We start from the raw sequence: 21,759 nt of genomic DNA, 5'->3' as shown, positions 1-21,759 counted from the left end.
CTTAAATACCATGGTTTCTACTGTTCAGGGGTTATTGAAAGTCATCAGCTCTCTGAATGGCATGCAGTAGTCTTATATTTTCACAGTATGTATTTCCCTAGTTTACGTTGATTATATAGTTTTGGATATTATTATAGGAGAGGATGTGGTTGTATAAGATAGAAAACTTTAAGGAAATGTTAGAAAGACATCCCTTTGTATAATTTATTATCCTTATTTTTGTACTTAGTTATTCAGCATATATTTATTGAGCTCCTACTATGCCTTACTCAAATGTAATTGTAATCTGCTAACTATTTCTTTATCTATGGAATTGGCTTCACATTTAGAATGCATAAAAATATCATGAATATAATGAAATTAGTGTCTCATGTTGTACACTATTATTCATCGCTTCAAGCCACATGAAAAAAAGGGAAAAACTCACCTTCCAAATCTCTAACCCTCAACTTTGTTCCAACAGTGTTTAAGCAGTGTTCATTTTTTAAAATACTTAGAAAAATTGCTTCAGAATTTTCTTAGCCTAAACAAAAGCCAGACTTAGTACTATCTTCTGATAGAAATAGTGCTATTTTCTGACATATAGGGGTGGGCAAAAGTAGGTTTATAGTTGTGGGTATACAAAACAATTTATTCTTGTATTATTATTTATTAATTATTGATTACTTATTTGTATTACAACTGTAAACCTACTTTTTCCCACTCCTGTGGGAAATATTTGCAAAGTGGGAATATATACTACATATAAATCTTAAATGATTTGTAACAATGTCTACACCAAAATAGTTAATAAACATCTTTTAAACCTATCTTTAATGTGTTAGATTTCCCAGTAGCAAGATTGATTTAGATAATTTAAAATTTTGAAGCTAAATTGATTTTTCCTGTTGAGCAGAAAAAGACTAAAACTTAATTATATCTTTATTTAGTGCTTAAGAACTTAGCTGCCTAAAGAAAAAGTGGAATTTTTAAGTTGTAACATGCAAAACAGTAGCCCTTTGAACTCTTTTTTTTTAAATATATTTTTGTTGATTTCAGAGAGGAAGGGAGAGGGAAAGAGAGATAGAAACATCAATGATGGAAGAGAATCATTGATTGGCTGCCTCCTGCAGGCCCCCTACAGGGGATCAAACCTGCTACCTGGGCATGTGCCCTTGACTAGAATTGAACCTGAGACCCTTCAGCCCACAGGCTGATACTCTATCCACTAAGCCAAACCAGCTAGGCTGCCCTTTGAACTCTTAACACACTTTTAGAACACCAAATCTGATCTAAACAAACCTCAACTGATTTACAATTTGGAGCTTCTGTAAATGGAAGTTTTATTTAAATTGCAGATAGTAGATCTATATATTCAAGGAAGGGAGGGAGGAAGAGAGGAAGGAAAGGAAGAAAACTGGACTCTAAAGACTATAGCATTTCCTGTAGAGGACCACAAACTGTTCAAAGTAAAAGAAACTGTAATATAAGAAATATTCATAAATGAATATTCTACACTGCCGGATAATCACCTAAGATTTCCTATTATATAAATTAACACTTAGAAAATCTTTAATAATTGATTTACTGTTTATTGCAATCTATTTTCTGTAATGTTCTACTCTTTCACTTTAATGTGTACTGTTTTCATTCTGTTTGTATATAATAGCTGAAAATTTGGAGACAGTTTAAAGAAATCTCTTAGAAGTAGTATCTTTTTATAACACTGTAACTGCTGTTAACAAAGTTTCTTGACTCCTTCCTCACTTTTGAATTTTTAAAAATGAATTGAAGTATATAAATTGTTTGGATCAAAATAAGAAAATTAAGTACATAACTAAAATCCAAATGGAAATAGAAATGAAAAAAGTCTATCAAATACTATAAGGAAATCCAGCTTTATACAAATGCAAGTTAGTTTATCATCATGATGTTATCATTTTACAAATAAAATATATTAATTATAAATATAGTTAGAGCCCAAATAAATGTTGGCCATTATGGTATGCACGAAAATGACATATCTTGCTTGCATTCATACTTATAGTTCCAGCTGCTCTTTGAATGTCTTTTTATGATGTCAATTCACTATATCCAACTCTGCTGTCTAATTCACTTGTTTTTATCATGTTCCTAAAGTTTCCCAACATAGAAATCTTTGTTGTTTTGACTCTTCTTTATTTTTCATCTTTGACAGTGTGTCATTAAATTTTGTCATTTTTGTTATTTCTTTCCTTAAATTATCTTCTTTTAATTCTTCTAATATTTACAATAAACTTTGTAGTCTGATCTACTTTCAAACCCTGGTTATAGTAAGATAAGTCATGAACTTGGTATGTCTTATAGGAAGAACTCAAAAAATATTTGGGAAATGGTGAGTGCCTTAAACAAATAAATCAGTGAACTTTTCTAAAGTTTAATAAGGTTTCCACATCTGGGTTTCAGGGAGAATTTATAGATAATTTATGTAAAATCTAATAGAGTACCTGGGACATAGTAAGCATTAAATAAATATGTTTCTCTTTCCCCCCGCCCCCCTCTAACTTGGATATTTAAAGCCCTAATAACCTCAGACTTAGATTACTAGAGTAGCTAAATAACTGATTCTCTTTTTATAATCCTTGTTTTCTCTTATGTCAGATTAATCTTCCCAAGGCCACTTTAATTCCTTTCAGCTCTCCAATCAAAAAAGCTATAATAACCTATCTCTGAGTTATTATCAAGAGTAAATGCCTCTCTATCAAAGTCCTTCATACTTTGACTAGCCACTGTTTATCTAACATTATTTTCTAAAAGTGACCAACTCCTCCAACTTTGCCCAGGACTTTCCAGATTTTGGCACTGAAAGTACCACATCCTAAAACTGAAAGTTCTATATACCAGGAACCCCCTCAATCCCAGGCAAACAAGGACAATTGGCCACTTACTCCTTATCATGTACCTACAATTCCAATCAAGGTGAAACTTCTTGTCATATTATGTTTCTTCCTTTTTATTGGCCATTATTAGAGGCCCGGTGCAAAAAATTCATGCATGAGTAGGGTCCCTAGGCCTGGCCGGTGATCAGGGTCGATCTGTGGAGCAACCAGCGGGATGATCGGGGCCCCCACTTGCACCCGCCTTGGCCTGGCGCTGCCCGCTCGCCGGCCCTGCCCCCCACCACTGCCAGTCGGGACCTGTGGGCTGGGGGCAGCTCCTGCGTTGCACGTCTGCCCCCTGGTGGTCAGTGCATGTCACAATGACGGGGTCATTCCACCAGTCATTCCGCATTTTGGTCAATTTGCATATTAGGGTTTTATATAGATAGATTTGTGCTATTCTTTCTTCCTCCATAACTCTAGCACATTTTCCTCCAGAAAACCTTCTCTACCAATTCCCATTCATCTCAAAGGAATTAATTGTGCTTAAAGACAGTATTTTCCTATATTGCTTTTCCTCCTACCTTTTTTACTGTTTTTTTACTGTTGCATACATGTTGGTGATCAACTTGATTCACTCTCAGATTCTCTGTTTCGTTTCTCACTATATATTTGCCGTTTCCAACATAATAGCCTGTAGCCACATGTAGCCTTTAAATTTAAATTCACTAAAATAAAATAAAATTTAAAATTTAGTTTCTCAATTGTAGCAGTCACATTTCAAATTCTTAATAGTCATATGTGACTAGTGGCTACCATATTACAAAGTATAGATATAGAATATTTTCATCATCACAAGAAGTTCTATTGGAACACAATGTTCTCTTCTGGGTTGATCTCATAATCAGCCGTTATTATTATGATCATCACTGTCCATCATCATTATTCTATGTGTATACCACTTGCTTTGGTCAGGGATCATTCTAGGAACTTGGTTGGATAGAGACACTGACTTAGCTTCTTTTGGGTTTTATACTACCTTCCCCCACACACAGCACACACAGTAAGCATTTAATAAACACATATTAACCAGGTCATGAGTTCAAATCCAGTCTCAAATATCTCATTCTGTATGTGTCAAATATGAGTAAGATTTACCTGCATTTTTTAAATTCCTGAAGCATAAAATAATCTAGGTCAGCGTTTTTTAATTAGTGTGCTACAAGAGGTACACTGGTGTGCCACAAGAATTTTTTTTTTAAATATATTTTATTGATTTTTCACAGAGAAGAAGGGAGAGGGATAGAGAGTTAGAAACATCGATGAGAGAGAAACATTGATCAGCTGCCTCCTGCACACTCCCTACTGGGTATGTGCCCGCAACCAAGGTACATGCCCTTGACCGGAATCGAACCTGGGACCCTTGAGTCCACAGGCCGACGCTCTATCCACTGAGCCAAACCGGTTAGGGCCCACAAGAATTTTTAAAACATGCAATACCTAACTATTTTGTCAAGGACACTGACCTCTTTTCCCTTAGATTGTCAATTTAAAAAAAGATAACAGCCAACATGATAATAGCCATCGGTATGAATGAATCAAAATTACACCTACTTTTTTGTCAGATCAGCAAATATATATGTATTTTTGTGTGTGTGCCGGAGAATTATAGTAATTAGTTTATGTGTGTCATAAGATGAAAAAGGTTGAGCATCACTGTTCTAGGTCAGTGCTTCTAAAACATTTTAATTCTCCATTGCCTGGCTGGCTTTCCTACAGCATATTCTGATATTCCACTTCTTAAAGTAACAAAGGTAGCTGGCCCAGTCTTTTTTGAGTGTGGGCATCATCATTATGAAATAGTTGTTCCAATCTCTACAACTCTAATTCCTTATTGACCTTGGATGTAATAGGAGAGAAGGGAATCTCAAACTACTGAATTGTCTTTCTCCCCCTATTGTTGAAACCTGAAGTTTACCTAGAGCAGTGCAGCTTTCTTCTCTGTCCCCAATCAGTCTCCTTGACATCCTGTTTGAAAAACACTAGGGACTAAAAGTCCATGAAAAATCATGCTTTTATAAATTCAGATGGGAATCAGAATTGGAACACAAGCAAAAAAGTAAAGAAAGCTGCTAAACCAATAGTAAGTATTTCTTAGCTTTCAACAAAATTGAAGTCAGAATCTAGTGTTATTGATTGATAAATAAGTCATATATAGGCCTTTCATTGAAGCTGTTTTAGGAGACATATGTACAACTATTTGTAATACTTTAAACAATAAAATTAAAAAATTAAAAATATGTTTTTATTGACTTTTAGAGAGAGAGGAAGGGAGAGGAAAAGAGAGAGATAGAAGAATCGATAAGAGAAACATCATGGATTGGCTGCCTCCTGCATGCCACCGACTGAGGATTGAGCTTGCAACCCTGGCATGTGCCCTGACCAGGAATTAAACCAGCAACCTTTTGGTTCACAAGTCTACGTTCAACCACTGAGCAACACCAGCCAGCCAAAGCTTCGTTATTTATTACCAAGACACAAAGGGAGTATTGGTAGGCAATTTAAGTCTAAAGAAGAATCAACATATAAATTCCCAGGGGCTTTATTTTTTTATTGCTCTCTATTCAATATTGAGGACAATTTACATCAAAGTGATTTTTACTCCTTACTGGGCTGATGCCCATAATTCTTTTCTTTCATGTGCCCTTATACACCACAGCCTGCATTTTGTCTCCATTTGTCTTCTTCTTTCTTAATTAACCCAATTGTCTCTTCTATATGTGAGGTAGTATATGTGTACTTGCACAGCTGCCTGCAAATTACAGAGCAGGAATACTAAGCAGCTCGTGGTCACACCCTGCTGTGGTTCATACCCATAGATTTACAGACAGTTTTAGTTTATCACCAAACCTGGTCTAAATTATAAAGATTCAGAAAAGTATCTTCTTGACTATCAGCAATGTAAATTTTCTTTTACTTGTTCATACAAACATGCATTTCAGTGCAATGAAATGTGTAGCCTGGACTTTGGCAAATAGAATTGTCAGTTTTCTCTGGTCAACATTTTCCCCCTTTCAAAATCACTTCCTTTTTCAACTGGGATTTCTCATCTAAACCACAGAACAAGTTATTTGTGTGGCTGTTTTCTCAAACTCCTGTGAAGATGGTACCAGTCTATATTCATAAAGGAGAAGCTAATTTATTACATACAGTGCATGTATAGTGCATCAGGCTTAATTCTCTGCCAGAGTTGAGAAGCATATTCATTCTTTCTCTACTCTTAAGTAATTCAGTATTTCTTGAAACCAGTTGTCATTTAAAGCCATACTTAAAATTTCTTCTTTGGGAATTCTTCTTCTTGCCATTTTTTGAGGATACTAAAATACCTAAATAGCTTCATGCTTACCATGTCTATTTTAAGATTTGAGAATATGAGTCATGTATTTATTTGATTTTTTAAAAATTATTTTTCTGAAAGAATCAGAATTAACCAGCTTCTCACCATATTCCAAAGATGTTCATGCTTTGGCAGTTATTAATATTTTTTGGTTTTCTCACAGTCTTGAAGTAAATTTACTGAAGATGAATTTAGCATAATGCTTAAAAAATTTTGTGTTTGGGCTAGATTTGAATCCCAGCACTGGATTTGAAACCCAACCCTGCCTCTTACTAGCTTTGCAATCTTAGGAAAGTTACCTTGTCTGCACTTCATTTTTCTATAAAATGGGAATAATACTTCCTGTTAAGCGTACTTTCTGTATTTAATCACTTAATACTGGTTGATACAGTGCCTGATGTATGTAAGTACTCAATAAATATATACTAGAGGTACAAAGGTAAAGTTATGTTTAGTTTGAACTAACTGTTAGACATAGTAGCTGCTACGTTTGTCATGCAGTAAAATATGTTTTACATATGGTTAGCCACACTCTGACTGAAAAATCAAGTATTATTAACTTCACTATCAACTTGACCTAACTTAACGTGAACACTTATACACATTCCCGCTTGCTTCTTTTTCCTAGTCATGGTCAAGTATGCTGAATATGCTATATATGAACATCTATTTCTTTTCATTTAGCCAGTTGACTATCTTTCCCAGATTATCTCTTGTCTTTTTTCTCCAAAATCACTTTCCTTTTTAGTGTCCACATAATTTAGCACACCTATACACCACTTCACTAAAGATTATAGCTAATAAGAATAGTACTTTTTATTATAATTGTTATTTTAGGGCAGGAAAATATTTTCCTTGACACTGTTATGGTCCCTGGTTGGGTCTGAAAATTAACCTAACAAAGGTTAACAGGAGAGAACCATACAGCATTATTTTTATAAATTTTACATGACATAGGAGCCTTCATAGCAACATGAAGACCAAAGAAATAGTTAAGCCTGTGTGCTTTTATGATAGTTTTGATAATAAGTGGACATTTGTTGGGGAAAAAAGGATAGGGCAAAGAATATGAGCTAAGGGTAGTAAATGGGGGAAACTTAGCAAGGCCTGTTTGTTCTGATTCTTCTCAGTGCCCCCTCATCTTAGAGATAAGGATGCTCCTTTCCTTATGCTATAGGGAGGGCACCTCTCACTTAAAGGTCTTATGACCTGCTTTAGGGGAGAAGGGCAAGGGAGAGACAGAAAGACCTCTTGCTTCTGCCGTTTTCTTAAACTTCTCCTTTTTAAAAAATTGAGTATGCCAAAGTGCCATATTTGGGGGTAGTATGTCCTGAACGCCATCATTATATTCATTATATTGCCCTTGAATTCCATTATATGTCACTAGAGGCCTAGTACGTGCACCAGTGGGTCCCTTGGCCTAGTCTGCACCCTCTTGCAATCTGGGACCCCTTGGGGGATGTTGGAGAGCCAGTTTTAGCCCAATCCCCGCAGTCCAGGCCGAGGTACCCCACCAGTGCACGAATTTGTGCACCGGACCTCTAGTATGCATATAAGCTCTTTGGTTAATCTCTTCCTGCCCTCCCTCCTCCCTGCTTCCCTCTGAGATTCATCAGTCTATTCCATCATTTCCATGCCTGTGGTTTCTGCTCCTGCGTTAAGCGTCTGCCCCCTGGTGGTCAGTTCGCGTCATAGTGGCCGGTCTGCCAGTCGACCTGTGTCTTAGGCTTTTATATATACAGATACTCTACAAGCACTTGTCTTATAAGTGGGGCAAAGCATTTTGCCATGAAAATAACTTTATAGTGACCAGATTTCTAGGCTAGCACTCAAAAGTTTATATTACCCTTAACAAGTTGAAATAGCACTATAGTTTAATTGAATTGAGGGTCAAAATATAAGGATTAATTTAGGGATTTATATACTATTTGTAACATTATTTCTTGAGAAAATGCATTTTAACCTCTAATAAAATCCAGCTTACTCCAAGGCATTTTTACCCTGACAAATTCTAAACAGCAACATGTCTTACATTCTGTTTTCTTCCTCCAACAGCTCAACTGGGACATCTTCCTTAGAATACTCATTATGATGGAAGGGAAAGGGAGAGGGAAACTCTGGCAATTGGGGGCAAGGACTTCTTCACAGCAGCATCAACCATTGTTGAATGAAATTATAAATTGGACATTTATATCAATGGTTTATACCTGTATAGTTAAATTTCAATAGGTTTTTATAGTGTGGTGTCATTTCTAATACCTCTTCCTAATGAATGCTGATTTTTCTGACTTATTGAGTGCCTTCTATGTCCTTAGTATCTTGTAAACAACATATAGGTGTTTGAACCAACTGAGAAAGATAGATGTCTGACTCTGAATTAAAAGAGGTTATTTCTACTACCTGGTCTGTTCATGAGAAAGCTAATTTATCATGAATGTAGCAAACAGGATTTTTAATCCTGTTAAAGTATTAATAGTACCAGTTTAAAGGAATTTGATCTTGATTATCCTCTGCTCATTTTGTTTTCTACATTAAGTTCAGTCAGAGTACCAAAATGCAGATTAAAAAAAAACAAAAACATACTTTGAGGTTAAAGTTTGTAATGAACTTTTTTTAATCCTCTCTCGAGGATATGTTTTTATTGATTTTAGAGAGAGAGGAAAGGAGAAGAGGGAGAGAGAGAAAAACATCAATGTGAGAGAGAAACGTTGATTAGTTGCCTCCCTTACGACCCCGACCAGGGATTGAACCCATAACCTAGATATGTGCCCTGACTAGGAATCAAACCTGAAAACTTTTGGTGTACAAGATGTTACTCCAATCAACTAAGCCACCCAGCCAGGGCTGTAATGAATTTGATGTCCTAGGTTAATGTAAAAATTGAAATTGCTATGATTGTGTTTTTTTCTACTTGATTATTTGTACCTTGAGTTTTTCTAACATTACCAATAGGTTATGATTAATCAAGTATCGATTGGGCATCTTGCTACAGAGAAGATATTGCTTTATTTGTTATATAGAGAATGTAGTAAAAATTTTAAATGGGGCCTCACTTAAGAATTTTGCAAATTGGATATTGTCTGTATTTTTTTTAAAAAAATCATATTCTTTGTATTCAGGCTGAAAATTAAAACTATTCGGTGTCAGCATCAAAAAAGTATGTAGGAAAATCATCATTCTTGGGCCCTGTGTTCACAAAATAGTCATGGGGGAGTTATTTTATAATTCACCAAATTATTGTCAAGTCCCAAAAAAGAACTTGCTTAGGGCAAATTTTTCTAGAATAGATTTGAGATCTTGAGGCCTTATTATATAACTTTAAAAATGCCATAATATTTCTTTAGGCCATATTTTTTCCTATACAGAGATGGTGTCAGTTATTCCAACTTGATGGAAAGCCTTATTTAATTTATTTGCCTAGTGCAGACCTCTTTGGAAAGGAGAGATAAAGGCAAAGCATGATATTACTATTTATTAACATTACTTATTGGAGGAGAATGCAAATTTTCACCCTTCAAATGCTCTTCTCTACTCTAAGTTACCAAATACATTTGAGTGGTATATGAGACATTGAGAAAGAACTCAGCAAATATCATAGGTCAGAATAAATAGCATATGCAAAAGAGATATAATCTACAAAGAGGAATTTGAGAAATGTATTTTGAGTCCACTCAATTCAATATAAGGGCATATTTTGAATTCTATGGAATTCATTTTAATCATACAAGTAGTCTTTCCCATGTGTTATCTAATAAATGTTTCCTACCCCACTTTACAATTGTGGCTGTCATTCTCCAATGTATATTAATCTGTAATGTTTACATTCTTAATAATAGTGTTATGCCTATTATTCAAAAGCTTTTCAACTCTATTTTATCTTTTTGCATCTAAGACAGAACTATTTTATTCTCACTTTTCTTATTTTTTTAATTTTTAAATTAGTGCTTAGAGAGAGAGATTTGTTGTTCCACTTATTTATGCATTCATCGGTTGCTTCTTATATGTGCCCTGATTGGAGATCAAACCTGCAACCTTGGCATATGAGGGCAACACTCTAACCAACTGAGCTAACCAGCCAGGAATAGTATTTTATTCTCATTTTTGACAAGAATTACAGAATTAAAAATTATAGAGAAATGTTGGGGGCGGGGGGAGGTTTCCCCAAGGTACCCTATCATCATCAAGAGGCTACACCAGAAATAAAAAATGGAGAATGTCATCTTAATGTCCTTTCCATTAGCTTTGAAAAGTTCAACTTGTATAATTACATGTATATGATGTCAGAGTATTTTATAGGTGTGCTCATTTTTATCATACTGACTTCTCTTTAGCCTAAATATTTTTTGGATCCAAACTCATGTTCGGTTTGTAAGTGAGATATTTTATATGCAGGAGTAAATATCAGTGCATTGGATGATAAATTGAAGTCACAGCCTTTGAAATGTAAATGCTTTTGACTTAATTTTCATCTGACTTTTGTTACTACAGAAAGCAAAGGATTATTAAACATAATAAAATTATTATATAAAATAAGATTATTTTATAATAAAACAGTTGGCTCTGTATTATACATAGGAAAACTAATATTGAATATATTCCTTGGAATTGAGAGTGGTATGTTACTACTCAAATGTTTTGCATTTTAAAAAAGAAAAAGAGGCCCTAACCGGTTTGGCTCAGTGGATAAAGCGTCGGCCTGTGGACTAAAGGGTCCCAGGTTCGATTCCGGTCAAGGGCATGTACCTTGGTTGTGGGCACATCCCCAGTGCGGGGTGTGCAGGAGGCAGCTGATCGATGTTTCTCTCTCATCGATGTTTCTAACTCTCTATCCCTCTCCCTTCCTCTCTGTAAAAAAATCAATAAAGCATTTTTAAAAAAAGAAAAAGAGAGGAAGGATGGAGGGAAAGGAGAAGATAGGGGGGAAAAGGAAACAAACGGTTTTTCTTTCCATTTTCTGCTTCAGTATTTAAAAAATAAATCACTTATTATAATTTCTCCTATCAAATAGTTGCAGACCATGAATAGCAACTTAAAGAAAAGGGTGAATTCAGAAAGACCTTAAAGATATTTTTTGAATCATGTTCCATGAAATCCTGAATGAAATTCAGATTCACATGGACTTTTATAGCCATAGTTTTAAATTATATTAGCAGTTTTCCTTGTCCTATTTCTAAGTTTGCCTTAGGATAAGAACAGAAGGGTCTATTTTTGAAATTTTGTCCATGCCATTCTGCACTCAATATTGCCTACAGTCATAAAAATTGGGCTTGATGCTTTTATTTTCCCCCCCTCTTTGGCAACTTGCTGCTATATCAACACACAGCATTTAAATCTAATTCTGTTTGGGCTGCCCTGCCTAGCTGTTTTCTATGAGAGGCATGACATAAGCTAATACATGGCTCTTTGAGAAGACTGTTGTGTATGTATCTCACCAAAAGAAAAATTCCTATAGCAATCTAGTCCTTTGAATTTAGTATTGAAGCTGCAGTAATAGATGATGGGCTTCTATACAGTACTTGACAGAGAAGGGAATGCCCCAAGAATAAAAGTGGGCACTGAGGTAAAAATGGTCTTCTCCAGTCAGAGGCTGCTAAATTAGTCACTGGTACTTCTCAGTTGTGGTGGTAGGCATCCCTCAAAGAATGCACATGAGTGGGAGAGTAAGAAAGAGAAAAAAGGAGATTTGAAAGAGATGTATGAGGAAATGTTGAGTCAGTCTTCAAGCTCAAATATTTGACTCAGAGTCTGAAGTAATTGGGTCAAATTAAGACTGACTTTGTCTTATCAAATTTCCCAGCCCAATCATACAGCTTTAAATATATCAAACATGTCTTAACTCCTTTATATCCATAACAGTGCCAAACTGTTTTTTTTACCATTTGTACACCATAAGTGACTATAGACACAAGCAGGGGACCTTTTTTAATTAAATTCAAAATATTGTGGCAGTTAACTGGTTAAACAAACTTTATAATTGCCTTTGATATTTTAACTGTGTATTAGAAGCATTGATTTAACTATCATGTGATCAATACCCTTCATTAATTCCAGTAAGTATTCATCTTGTTTCATGTATGCATTTTTTGTTTACTAGAAATAAACTAGATGCTGTTTTTCCAAGTGGAAAAAAATATTCCTGTTTCCCTTTCACTTTAAAGTTTTATTTTGAAAAGATAGGAAGAAAATGAATGTTCCTGAAATTGGGCATTTAATCTTTATATTCCTAAATCATTTTTATGAACATGAATTATTAATATGTTGCTTAATTTATAACTGGATGTTCCCAAAGAAAATCAGTGCGAGTACAGTAATTGAACCACACAACTGTCAATTACTCCAGTCTTTGATATGTAGGCTAATGAAATTTAAACAAACAAAAAATGTTATATGACCAGAAGCTCAGAATTATCTAAATGACCTCCATTAGCTCATTTCCCTTTATGTATAGCAAGTTTATCTGTACTCGCCCTGGTTCATCTATTTTAGAGCCATGTAGCACATTTTAAGAGTTCAAAAGACACTTCAAGCCTGGCCAGTGTGGCTCAGTGATTGAGTGCCGACCTATGAACCAGGAGGTCACTATTAGATTCCTGGTCAGGGCACATGTCTGGGTTTCGGGCTTAATCTCTAGTAGCGGATGTGCAGGAGGCAGCTGATCAATGATTCTCTCATTATTGATGTTTCTCTCTCTCTCTCTCTCTCTCTCTCTCTCTCTCTCTCTCTCTCTCTCTCCCTTTCTCTCAAATCAATGAAAATATGTTGTTGTTTTTTAAAGACAAGTCAAAATAATATTGCGTTATTCATTCAACCTCAACTACCGCCATATATATACTAGCAAGGGTCTCTATAGCCATTCTCACTGTTACAGGTCAGTGATTGTAGCATTTCTAAAGAATTATTGGGCATATATAAGTACCACTGTTTCAGTATATCTATATCACTGTCCTTTCATTTGCAGTTACCTAACTTTTAGATATAACTGAGCTCTGTTTCAAGGCTTTGTTCTGAAATATTCCCCAGCTAGAATTATCTACCTGTTCTTTATTGAGTTATTTATCCTGGTAGATGTAGCTATACTATGTCATTGCCTTAATGTTTGAAGTCACTTTGGCTTTCTTTTAAATATCCCATCCACAAAGAGAAATATTGCTATTGCTCTTAAGTCATGATGTGGTTCAAAATACCTGTTATTACTCTGACACACACCTTTTAAAATTTTATAAGCTATGTCTTTTGACTGTGGCCTATTACTTGAAAAGAAAATGTCAGATCACAGATGATATTCGTGTTTTAAGGTTGAAATAAGAAGTATAAAGAGGAAAATAACATATAAGAATCCCTGTTCTGTTCTTTGGTATTCTGTAATTTACATTCACCCATTTTCTTACTGCAGTTCCCTACATTTCACTCTTTTCTGTGCTTTTCTTTCCTGTGTGTATATGTGTTTTTTAATAGAAATGACCTATCTTTATATCTCTCTGTTTCCTATTTTTTTTCCTTTTTCTATAAGTAACCCAACCCATCTCAGCCAGTGATAAAGAGTATGAACTTTAATAATTGTTTAAATGAATATGTGTATCTCAGTTTGCTATAAAGAAACAAAATGGGATGAGCATATCTGCTTTAGTATTTAAATATGGCAAAGAATAAATAACAGCCATATATTGTGCCTATATTCTAGGCCAGCTATCTCACAGGAATATGGGACAGATAATCTGAAAGAAACTAGCATGAATTAATTAGGTATAACATTTATACCTATAAAAATTTTAAGTCATGCAGTGGCCCTGTGAAAATACTATTTATGAAAAGAATATATGTGCCTTTTTCAGCTTAGTTGAGTTAAAACATAATGGTGATGATGAGTTTAGGATTACAGATTTGTAAAGCCAGTTAATTTCAAAATTGTTCTATGATTATAGACTGTAAAATAATCCTAATATATTTTATTGTAGATGTCTATACAGGGAAAGGACTGAGGAAGGATGTATTGATGGCTCAGAATAAATCTATCAACAATTGAGTGAGACTGATTTGAACAAATAAAATAATGGTTAATCTATACTATACTAAGAGGTTTGAATTTTAAAAAATTTAATCAAATGTATCATTTTCAATAGCAGTTTCTATTTTTCTTTCATTTTGAATAATGTTTGGCTTGTTTTTCACATATTCAGTAAAGAATATTGATAAGCAAAGAGAAAAAAATTACCTTTGAACTTCCTCATGTTAAATGCTGTTGACATTTAATGAAAAGAAATAATAGGATGGTGTATCGAGGAGAGTAGAAAGGGAATTCTATTGAGACTGTAAAGTTAATAAAGAAGCATATATAGGAGGAATAATTATCTTTAAAGAATAACCTATGTGGAAAGTTTTAAGAACGATTAGTATATAAGAGATTTAAGAGTTGGAAAACTCTGGTGGATGTGTTTCTGCAGTTTGACTGCATTGTATTCCTTATGCAATAAGTGAGCAATGAAAGGAATAGCAAAGCTCCCTGAAGCAACCCTGAGAAGAGTAAAGGGAGTAAATTGGTGAATGGCAAAACAGTCAAGGACAGTGGTAACAACTGAACAGCATTCTCAGTTCAATATATACTTAGCCAAGGGGGAAAAATAGGAAAAACATATGGTTTGAAAACATTGGCATTGTGTTTGTTATAGAATAAAGAGGGCAAAAGAATATCCAGGTGATCCCAAATTCTGCATTTGAGAAATCTAAGCTAAAGGGTTTCTTGATATCCACAGCCTCATTTAAATATCCTTTGGTGAATCAGTTCCCTTTTTTCTCTTTTTTGTTACAGTTCTCATTTTTTTAATGAAATACTTCAAATATATAACAAAGAATAAAAAACAAACACCCATATGCTGACCACCTAGATTTAACAAATATTAATGTTTATTATAATATCTTTAGATCTTTTAACATTTTTAAAAAGTTATGACAAAGCTCAAGTTCCCTTTGCATAGGATTATAATTATAGAAAAATAGTACATTATATGTTAGAAATTTAGAAAGATATTCTTTCTACATGTGTGGCATATATTGACCCTGCATTTGAATGATACTGTATTTTTAGGACCCCTTTTGCTTCTGTGATACCTTGATATATTCCTGCTTATATTTATTTTTAAAATACTTATTTAGTAGCATAATTTGAAGGATTTGGGGTATGTGCTGATGGAGAGAGAATACACACACACAAATACTATATGTGTATATGTACTAAATACAGGGGTGAGTTATATGAATGTGAACTTATACTGGTATGAAGGAGCAGAACTAGTAATATAGATGGAGCAAATGCATATTTTTGCAAGGTAATTAAAGTGGTCTAAAACAACTTAAACTACCTGTAAGCCTAAATTTAACAATATTCTAAGAAAGAATACCCGTTCTAATTCACTTCTTCCTACACATGACTATTTAGTTTTTTCTTTTTAAAAAAAGTGTCTAAAATGAAACTTCATCCTGAAAATATAATCCCTAATTGCATAGCAATATTCTACCCGTCTAGGTTATTTGGCTGTTCTAATAATCAAATTGATGTAATATAGATTAACAGGAGAACAATTTTTAATTTTGTGCATATGGGAGTTCCATAAAGATATGAGACCAACATCAAGTCAGGCATTTGAGGCTTATATACCTTCCTGAGCCAAGGAATGGGATGAGGGCCTGAGGCTTCAAAGGGTAGGAGGTAATTCACAAGACAATAAGAATAGCACATGTTTGGTAATTAGATGTTTGCCCTGCCATACAGCTAGATTATTCAAATGAAAGTTCCCTCTGGTAACAGCTGTCTCTCTCTCTGAGCTACCCCCCTCTCCCCACATCAAATTTTTTTCATAGGTAAAAGAGAGGTGAAAGTTTTTCTTGAGTCTGCTGGATCATGATTGCCTCAGTTCAAACTAATCCACATGCTAAAGTAGAACTTTTCGGGGTGGCATATTTTGCTCCCCTTCCCTACTTTACTGTGTGATCTGAAGCCAGTAACAATCCTTGCTTTTTCATCTCTAGAATGGATATAAATATCTTTGTAAAATAATCAGTTATTCATCTGAAGATTGAGAAATAGTGTTATGAATAATCCCAAATCCCTATTAGTAAAAATATATTTTATTTAGCTTTGTTTTATATATACTACTAGGTAGTATATTTTCCTCCTATTTATCATATTCAACATTAAAATTCTCAGAACAAACATCAACTCAAAAATATTATTGTTACCAAAGGGAAATTAGCCAGAGATTACAAATTTTCTAGAGGTGATTGATAGTGGCTCAATTTATAACTAAAGCTTTATATAGGAAATACATTAAGAATATTCATCATTGATGTTCGTATTCATATTCCCTTGAGACCTGGTGATAACCAGTTATGTTCTACATATTATATTATTCTCTTTAGGAATAAGGAACTCACCAAGTTACCTATACAGCACCATAAATAGGCTTTTGATTTACAATGAAAAATATGATCCACTTCAACAACTCTGTGCCTGTTATAGTTCTAACTTACTTTAGAAGAGGTCAATCCTGAAAACAAAAAGAATTCTTCACATTTACCTGAGACTTAAGAAAGCTCAGGGGAATTTAAGACAATAATACTTTATACAACCATGGGAAAACATTTAAGAATAATCCTCGGGAAAAGATTTACAAAATTGTATTGCTTATAAATATTGTCTGTGCACCTTCAAAGACTTACCTTATCTATATATATAAAAGGCTCATATGCTAAGTGTCCTTCCCACCGTCTGGGTAATGACATCACATAGCAATGCCTGGCTTCCTCTCCCTAGCAACGACTAGCCTCCTTACAGTTTCTTCAGCCCAGGAACATGACTTGCTTTATAGCCAGGTGGGAACACTTTACACTGTAACCAAATGTCTGTGAAGCGTTTTCCCCTGCCTCATTTCATTTGATCCTCACAGAAGCCCTGGAGCAGGTACATAGGAGAGTCAGTGGAATCCTATTTTCTTTTCATTAGCTGGAAAATGGAGATTTTAAAAGCTTAGGAACTTGACTCGACTGAAAAGAAGTAAGAAATGGTGGACCTTGAAAATCACTTCAGGTTTTCTCACTGCACAGAATATAGTCAAACACTGCTGCAGTTAAATATTTTACCCTTTGTTCTCCCTTCATGATCTACAATAATAATCTGCTTCGTGTTGATATTTACTGCTGTGTTGCTGACAATTACCTGAAAGAGAAGTTTGGGTCCTTCACTGGGCTGGAAAAAGTTTCGCTAAATCAGAAAGCAGGTCTAATTAAGCAAGTTTGTTCTATATCTATAAAGGCTAAGTTGACTCATGCATTCACGATACATATAAAGCTCTACTGGCACCTATCACACGTGTGTGTTTCCATCTGTCATTGTCAATCATGAATTTGGTTGACACTTCTATTATAGAGAAAGGACGAATAGCGATATTAAAATAATTCTTCTAATTAATTTCCTTTCTATGTGCACGAATTTGTGCACCAGGCCACTAGTACATAGATAATAGAATTGTTGCTCTCTCTTTGTGATCAACACATGACTAAGAGTTCAAAGAATAATTAGCTATAGAAGTGTCTGTGTGTGCGTGTGTGTGTGTGTGTGTGTGTGTGTGTACGTTTACATTTGGTTAGTTTTAAATGTGATGACTGTTAAATGATTCCATATAATTATTTATCTAAACCAATGGAAAAAGAGCAAGTAAAACAGATTTTCTTTTTTTAATGTATTTTTTATTGATTTCAGAGAGGAAGGGAGAGGGAGAAAGAAATAGAAACATCAGTGATGAGAGAGAATCATTGATCGCCTGCCTCCTGCATGCCCCCTACTGGGAATGAAGCCCTCAACTCAGCCATGTGCCCTTGAATGAAATTGAACCCGGAACTTTTCAGTCCACAGGCCGATGCTCTATCCACTGAGCCAAACTAGCTAGGGCCAGATTTTCTTTTTTTTTTTTTTTTTAAGTCTGAGGTCTTTATAACTTTTTAATAACCATATTCCTTTTTTGTTTTGTAGGGGGTCTACTAAATGGTAATTTCTTAATTCAGAGACCAATTTTACATAATTTTTCAAAAGTATAAGGACATCTTTTATATATAAATTGATAAAGAGCAGCATATAAAGATAGGAAAGATTTCTTAGAGCTACAAAATTCTAGACATAAAAGGAAGCTTGGAAATTATCTAGTACACAGTTTTTTAACTGTTTTTTTCTCCTGGACCTATTTGGGAATCTGGCAAAGTCTACACTCTTCGTTTAAAAAAAAAGTATATATATATTATATATACTTATTATATATTATATATATTATATATATTATATATTATTATATATATTATAAATATATAGAATTACAGAGAGAACTAATTGAAATCATTATCAAAATATGTATAAAATAAGTTATGATAAAATACTGCTTTATCCATTAGATAATAAAACCTGTTAGTAATTAGACTACTATAATTTGAAATCTTGATGAACATGACAATATTTTAAGATACTCATAATAATTCAAAGCAATAGGTCCTGCTAATATTATTGTGGCTTGTCACATATGCTCATAATGAAAGAAAATGCTAAAATTTATTTAGTTTGATGAATATAAAAATTATAAATATTTTTTCTTTATTCCAGTAAATGGACCCCCCTGACAAATATCCACAGATTCTCTCAAGGGGTCCATCAACCTCAATTCAAACCCCTGAAAATATCCTCATTTTGCAGTTGAGGAAACTAAGTTCCATAGAAATGAGGTAACTTAGCTAAAATCATACAAAGCAAAAGCAGATTAATCCTTGCAAAGATAACCTTAGACCTTATCTCAGCCTTTTTTGAACTATAGTCTAGAAATTGGCCATTATATTGTCACTGATTCGTGGCATAATCTGAAGCAAATTCTTTATTCTCATTGTTCCTCAGATTCTACCAATATACATAAGGATAATAACAATAACATAGATCTGTATTGCTCTTTTTCATCTATAGTAGTTTCACCTTCACATACATTACCCTACTTAATTTTCCCCCATTGTATGGATTAGGAAATTAAAACTTTGAGGTGTTGATTGTTGAGTCTAAGGCCAAACAACTAGGAAAAGGAAAAAAATCAATATTAGAAACCATACCTGTTATCATACTGCCTTTCATGTCATAAATAAACCAAAAACTTGAGTTCTGTAGTTGCATTTGTGTTGTGATATCATAAACCTAACTGAACACAAATGAGTTGTTATTAGGATCAGATGAGCCCAGTACTTGTATCCAAATTTATAGAAAAAGTGATGAATGAATGGAACTATGGAATAGAGTATTTGTAGACCAATTATCCATTTTTGTTATAAGAAGTTGGAAAAGAAAGAAATAGAATTTAAGAATCTGCAATTGTAGCATTGGCTTAATTTGTTTAAATCAAACCTTTCTGGTTTTTGGGTAGGCTAAAGAGGCAAATAATCAGAGGAAATGCCAAGGAGGTTCTTTATTTCTATCTTCTTAAGTTTTATTTTTATGAGTAAATGGCATTCAGTAAAGTTCGTGCTTTTGTAGACAAATTATTCTTAAATAAATTTAACAAGATAGAAAATTAAAATGAAATCTTTATTATCTCTCATTCTACTGACCTGATTGTATGAGATATAGAACATCCTGTTCTCTTAGAAAATAAGGAATCTTCTTAACCTAAACTGAAACTTTTGGTATAGGATTACTTTTATTGGACTCCAATAACCTTAAGTAATAATAATAGTAATGTGTTTTTCAAACTTTTAAGATCATTCTGTAGGTTACCCATATATTTTTTAGATATAATTCACATACCTTTCATATTATATCTCTTAATATTAGCAGACCCAAATAAGTAAAAACTATTTTTAAGTTAGTACAGGAATGGGTATGATCATACTGATGAGAAATCATTTGTAATCTGCTGAGATTAGAAAAACTATAATTACTACAAAATATACAAATATTCAAATATGGCTAATATTTACTGTGTATAAAGTACTATGTTTGACATGATAGAAAGAGAATATACCAAGAATTAAAGTTAAATCCTTTCTCTCCACAACCTACAGTATATTCAGGGACCTGCATCAATAATTGGAATATTAGTAACTGTGGTAACTCTTATAATAGAAGTTCAGATAAGAGGCTTTATGAGTTTAGGTAAACCTAAAACCAGATTGTGGTGATAGTTGTACAGCCATATAAATTTATTAAAAATCATAAAACTGTATACCTAAAATTTTATGGTAGGTAAATTTTATCTCAATACAGCTATTAAAAGAGTTTAGGGAAAGAAGAAATTGTTTCTGATTAAGAACTTGGAGAATATTTTTTGCACCTGGTGCAATTTAGGCTGGATCTTAGAAGACAAGTAGTATTTAGATTAGAAAATAAGCAACAGGATATTCCAGAGAGAGTAAACAGCTTGTCTAAGGTCTAAGAGGTCAAACGTACAAGGAGTATGCTAGAGGAGTTAGTTCAGACTTTGCTCCATGCCTTAGATTATATGGCTTGCATTCCTAATAGTACATATGGCCAAATGGCTATGACATTTCCAAAAAGTTTTGGTCAATTCCTATTGGAAAACATAACTGTATATAAATACTTTTTCTTCCTTTGAGTTAAAAATAAGTATTTGCCTCCATTTTGAGCGGATGAGGAAGTTACAATTAGAGGGTGTGTAATTACGGTATTTCACAATTATCAGTGGCTCCACTGACAGCAACTCTTGATATTTGTTTCCACCTTTATAGCTAAAATCAATGATACCTGCATTATCTCCTGTGAGTCCTATAGTCTTTATTTTCCCCAAGAGAAAACAGATTAAAGGAGGACCCAGAGCCTAAAATAATAAAGACATGCTAACAGAAAGGTAAACATATTCTGACCTGCTAAGAATAGGATGAGGGAGAGAGAAAATGGTAATATAAATAAATGATCTTTGAACAATTAAAAATCTAACTAAAGTGCATGCCACATATGACTCAAAACTCATCTCATACAAAAAATAAAATAGGTGAAGTTAACTACTATCTTCAATTACAGATAAGCAAATTTGCATTCTTTCTAATGAGTTGATATGACCCTATTACTGGCCCATCTTTTATTGACAGTAGAGAAAAATACACAGGAAAGTTAGCAACAATTTCTAAATAGGTAGGGGGTTTTTTTTTGCTTTTTAAAATGTAAAAAGATTACAATTTAAATTAGGTGTTTAAAAAAATTGCCATAGAATTTCTCAGATTATATGAGTGAGCAGTTATACAGAAGCTTAATTTCTAATTTTAAATATGACTGCTGGCCAGTAAAATTATGCTAAATATAGAAAGGGCTTTCTTAATGACCCTCAAAAATGATTTCTTTAGTTCTTGACTTTAACCCCATTTGACCAACTGCTCAGAATTTTTCAATATGAGTCATATTGTATTGATTAATTTATTCCACCTGTTTACAGGGGGAAAAAATACAAATTAGCCTGGTGAGCAGCAAAATAGAGACAAGTTTTTAAGAAACCTAGG

The 21,759-nt window shown here is 33.8% G+C and overlaps 1 protein-coding gene across 15 annotated transcripts in view; it reads left to right on the top strand.

Annotated features, from left to right (window-relative positions):
* GPHN (gephyrin) overlaps nucleotides 1–21,759 on the top strand; it is a 452,278-nt gene that overhangs the window by 314,127 nt on the left and 116,392 nt on the right. The window lies entirely within an intron of this gene.

Source organism: Myotis yumanensis, unplaced genomic scaffold (genome assembly GCF_028538775.1).
Source record: "Myotis yumanensis isolate MYYU_CA2020_CCGP unplaced genomic scaffold, mMyoYum1.0.hap1 SCAF_1, whole genome shotgun sequence".
In the NCBI taxonomy this organism is placed as follows: domain Eukaryota; kingdom Metazoa; phylum Chordata; class Mammalia; order Chiroptera; family Vespertilionidae; genus Myotis; species Myotis yumanensis.
The sequence above is the reverse complement of the archived record's forward strand: the minus strand, read 5'-3'. Positions and strand labels throughout refer to the sequence as shown.